At 44.9% G+C, this 5,000-nt stretch overlaps 1 protein-coding gene across 8 annotated transcripts in view; it reads right to left on the reverse strand.

Moving 5' to 3' along the window:
• Positions 1–5,000, reverse strand: part of LOC122247033 (glutamate receptor ionotropic, kainate 2) — a 153,035-nt gene that overhangs the window by 24,967 nt on the left and 123,068 nt on the right. The window lies entirely within an intron of this gene.

The following is a 5,000-nucleotide window of genomic DNA, read 5'->3' on the forward strand; positions in this document are numbered from 1 at the left end:
TTGTCTGCAACAAGGTCATCTCCCCTGCCCGCCGTTGATCAAAGTTTGACCCCGCTTGCAATATCCTGCAGAAGTCAAATCCCAAAGCGTCATGTTCCCTGGTCATAGCATAGCCTCAAGGGAAAGAGACCGCTGGACCACAGGGTTTCCCGCGTTAGAGACTGCTGGCCTAGAGTCTTTGGTAACCTTTTGTTTTGTTTTGTTTTTAGGAGACGCTGTTGTAAATAGATATTCTTTATTTGCAAGTAGATTGTAAGGTCATTTTTGTACAGCTGGACGAAAAAGTTCACGACCCATCTAAAAAAAATATTGGGAAAAACTTTCAACTCGTAACACTAATGCATTGATGTATAGAAACTCCTATTTGAATATACATAACTGAACTTTTCAGACAAACTTTTCACATATATCATAATATTTAAAATAATATGAACGTTAAAATTCTGAATCGATCTGTCATCTGGTCAATGTTAAATGGTGGCTGAACAAAATGTTAATATAATTCTTACGTCTGATCACTAAAGATATTGTACGTATTTATTCTTTATATTGCATATGTCTGTGTTTATTCACTGGATTTATAACTGAAATAAATTAAGTACCTGCACGCCTGGTCTGCTATGTGTATTTCTCATATTTAAAACAGATATTCTTAGGATTTACACCTAACACTCATTTGAAAAATAACTTCTAAACGATATTGATGAAAAGTGTAAACATGCTAATCAAAACATGAAGACAAGTGAGCTATGCGAGTGATTTCGTTTCCTCCGGCCAGAGGTCGGGCGCGGCGCTTGCCTCTTTTTGGCGCCAAAATGGTAGTTAGTCGACGTTTCATCCTAAAAAGTTGACAGTGTCCACTCAATCTAACTTCAGCCTGAATTACATAAAGTATAATCATACGTGTTATACGACTGCTTCATGGAAGAACAAGCGAATATAGACAGATAAATAAAGCTCGTTGGTAGACTATCAAATCAATACTATACAGGTCGACATGGTTATCGTTATGTAAAGGGAAGGGAGTAATATTTTCTGTCAAGAGTTAGTCCATTACTTGTAAAGTCGCGTTCTTTCAATTTCGTAATAGCATTTTATCCTTTTCAGAGGGTAGGGTGCCTCGATCTGAGCTTTGATCTCAAAATACATTTGATTAAGAAATTAAAAGAACGGTTTCCATATTTCTTCATCTGCTTTCTTTTGCATCCCATTCCACCTTTTGTATTAGTGTACAGTTTACTATGAAAATTGTTGAAATTTTGCTTATTCAACAAACGTTTAATTATTTTATTTCTATTTATTTATTTATTTATTTATTTTTTATTTTTATTTTTTTTTTTAAATCTGAATGCACTGCAGTTTAACCAGAAAATACCACTTCGATACTTTTAGGGCTGCCGCGAACATCCTCGGCCAGATGTACGATGTTTGCGTGTACTCAAGAATTTCTACGAAATAAGAAAATATAAAAGAAAATATAAATCGTACAATGACTCTTCCCTTTCCCTCCCTCCTTCCCCCTTCCCTCCCCACCCTCCCTTCCTCCCCTACTTTCCTCCACCTCTCTATCCTTCCTCTCCCTTTCGTCCCCTTTCTTCTCCCTTTCCCCTTCTTCTCCCGCCGTCGCTTACTCTCTTCGCCGTCACATTTCAGGCGTCAATCAAGCCTTAATTTCCGGAGCTAGAGACTGACCAGAGAGAATATTCTTGAATTTAGAAGATGAGGGCATGAGGGCAATAGGGATGGGGGGAGGGGGGGGGGAGAGAAGAGCAGAGCTGATTAAGGATTAGTTCTGTTTAACATTAAAATTCAATCTTGTTGGCACTGTCGTAGATTAGAGATTAGAGAGAGATAGACATATGGATAGAGTATAAAGAGAGATAGAAATAGATAGATAGGTAAGCAGATAGAGTTGAGTGCGCATATATATATATATATATATATATATATATATATATATATATATATATAGAGAGAGAGAGAGAGAGAGAGAGAGAGAGAGAGAGAGAGAGAGAGAGAGAGACAGAGATAGAGAAAGACAGAGAGAGAGAGAGAGAGAGAGAAAGACAGAGAGAGAGAGAGAGAGAGAGAGAGAGACAGTAGACAGACAGACACAGAGAGAAGAGTCGAATTGCCAGAACACGGATAATTGAATTCCAGAGACATCGCATTTAGGGCAAGAAGGGCACAAGCGACACTAAATTATGGCGGTTGGTTTTCTGAAGTGTAATTTCTACACAACGAAAGGCTGGGGGAGGGGAGGGGGAGTAGGGTAAGGGTAGGGAAAGGGAGTAAGGAGATGGAGGGAGAGTAGGGTAAGGGAAGGGAAAGGGAGTAAGGAGATGGAGGGAGGGGAGAAGGGGAAAGGAAGGGGAGTAGGGAAAGGGAAGAGGGTAGATTGAAGGGGAGGGAAGGGGAGTATGGGGACGGAACGAGGGGAGTAGGGAAAGGGGAGTAGTGGGAGGAGAAAGCAAGCAATGTAAAGGGAGAGGGAGTAGGAAGAGAAGAAGGATAAGAAGAGAAGAGGAAGGGAGGGGGAGGTCGTAGAAACACAAGAAAGACAAACAGATATAAAGGAAAGATAAATTGTTGTTCTCATAGGATACAAAATAGAAGCTGGAGAAGTGAAATAGAGAGACCGAGAGAGAAAGGGAAGAAGGGCAAGGGTGAGGGAACGGGAAAGAGAAAGCGGAAGGGAAAAGGGAAAGAGAAAGGAAGAAGGGAAAGGGAAAGGAGGAAGGGAAAAGAAAAAGGAAAAGGGAGAGGAGGAAGGAAAAGGGGAGGCGGGAAGGAAAAAGGAAAGGGAAAGGATAAAAGGGAAAAGGGAGAGTGAGAGGGAAAAGGGAAGGGAAAAAGATAACCGGGAAAGAAAGGGAGAGGGAGAGGAGGAAAAGGATAGAGAAGGAGTAGAAGTAAGAGGAAGGAGAAGAAATAAGAGAAAAAAAAAGGAAGAGAAGCAGAGAAGAATACAAATATCATAAAAAACATAGCGAAGAATCATGAAAAAAAAACAAAGAAAGAAAACAAGACAACGAAACAGAAGGGAAAGCAAATCAACACAAAATACAATGAGTCTTCAAGGATGAAGGATGCGTTCTCAAGGATGAGCCTCGAGGGATCAGTCTCGAAGGATGAGTCTCCAAGATCAAGTCTCCTAGGATGAGCCTCTACGAGATAGTTTCCAAAGATGAGTCTCCAAATACAAGCCTCAAAAGATTTATCTACAGGGACGAGTCACCATGGATGAGTCACCAAGGATGAGTCTATTAAGATGAGTCACCAAGGATGAGTCTCTTAGGATGAGTCTATTAAGATGAGTCACCAAGGATAAGTCTCTTAGGATGAGTCACCAAGGATGAGTCTATTAAGATGAGTCACCAAGGATGACTCTCTTAGGACGAGTCACCAAGGATGAGTCTCTTAGGATGAGTCACAAAGGATGAGTCTCTTAGGATGAGTCACCAAGGATGAGTCTCTTAGGACGAGTCACCAAGGATGAGTCTCTTAGGATGAGTCACCAAGGATGAGTCTCTTAGGACGAGTCACCAAGGATGAGTCACCAAGGATGAGTCTCTTAGGACGAGTCACCAAGGATGAGTCACCAAGGATGAGTCTCTTAGGACGAGTCACCAAGGATGAGTCTCTTAGGACGAGTCACCAAGGATGAGTCACCAAGGATGAGTCTCTTAGGATGAGTCACCAAGGATGAGTCACCAAGGATGAGTCTCTTAGGATGAGTATGCTCGTGGTGCTTGCCTGGAGACCGGAAATGGAGGGATGATGGTGCCGCCGATTGGCACTCCGACCGCGAAGGGGAAATTTGACCTCGTCTGGATTATCGATGTGGGGGGGGGGGGAAGAGGTGGAGGAAAAGGGTTAAGGGGGCGAAGGAGAGTGGAGAGAGGGGAGGGGGAAGGGGGAAGGGAGAGAGGGAAGGGGGAAGGGGGAAGGGGGGAAAGGGTGACGGAGAGTGGAGAGAGGGAAGGGGGAAGGGGGGAAAGGGTGACGGAGAGTGGAGAGAGGGAAGGGGGAAGGGGGAGAGGGAAGGGGGAAGGGGCGAAGGGGTAAGGGGTGAAGGAGAGTGGAGAGAGGGAAGGGGGAAGGGGTGAGGGAGAGAGGGAAGGGGGAAGGGGTGAAGGAGAGTGGAGAGAGGGAAGGGGGAAGGGGGAAGGGGGAAGGGGGAAGGGGTGAAGGAGAGAGGGAGGAGGGAGAGGAAAAAAGTGAAGGAAAGTGGAGAGAGGGGAGGGGGTAGGGAGGAAGAGGGGAAATAGGGGAAGGGGTGGAAGTGGTGAGGAAGAGGGAGAAGGGATGGAAGGAGAAGGAAGAGACGGAGGAGACGAGAAAGAGAGAAGGGGATAGAGGGATAGGAAGTGGTGAGAGAGAGTGGAAAAAATAGAGACAGAGAATGGGTGAGGGGGAGAATAAGGGGGTGGGACAGGAAAGGGAAGAGAGAGAAAGAGGAAGGAGGGGGAGGGAAGGGAGAGGAGGGTGAAGGAGAGAGGGAATATTAAAGAGTGGGAGGGAAAAGGGAGGAGGACGGAGGGAGAAGGAAGGGGAAGGAGAGAGAGGGATGGGGAGAAGGAAGGGGATGGTAAGGGGGAAATTAGGTGAATGGGAGGGAGTGGAAGAATGAGAGAGAGAGAGAGAGAGAGAGAGAGAGAGAGAGAGAGAGAGAGAGAGAGAGAGAGAGAGAGAGAGAGAGAGAGAGAGAGAGAGAGAGAGAGAGAGAGAGAGAGAGAGAGAGAGAGAGAGAGAGAGAGAATGAGAGAGAGAGAGAGAGAGAGAGAGAGAGAGAGTGAGAGAGAGAGAGAGAGAATGAGAGAGAGAGAGAGAGAGAGAGAGAGAGAGAGAGAGAGAGAGAGAGAGAGAGAGAGAGGGAGAGAGAGAGAGAGAATGAGAGAGAGAGAGAGAGAGAGAGAGAGAGAGAGAGAGAGAGAGATAGAGAGAGAGAGAGATAGAGAGAGGGAGAGAGAGAGTGAGAGAGAAAATGAGAGAGAGAG

The sequence above is a fragment of the Penaeus japonicus genome, unplaced genomic scaffold (genome assembly GCF_977035675.1).
Source record: "Penaeus japonicus unplaced genomic scaffold, GWHDUDI00000001_assembly GWHDUDI00000021, whole genome shotgun sequence".
In the NCBI taxonomy this organism is placed as follows: Eukaryota; Metazoa; Arthropoda; class Malacostraca; order Decapoda; family Penaeidae; genus Penaeus; species Penaeus japonicus.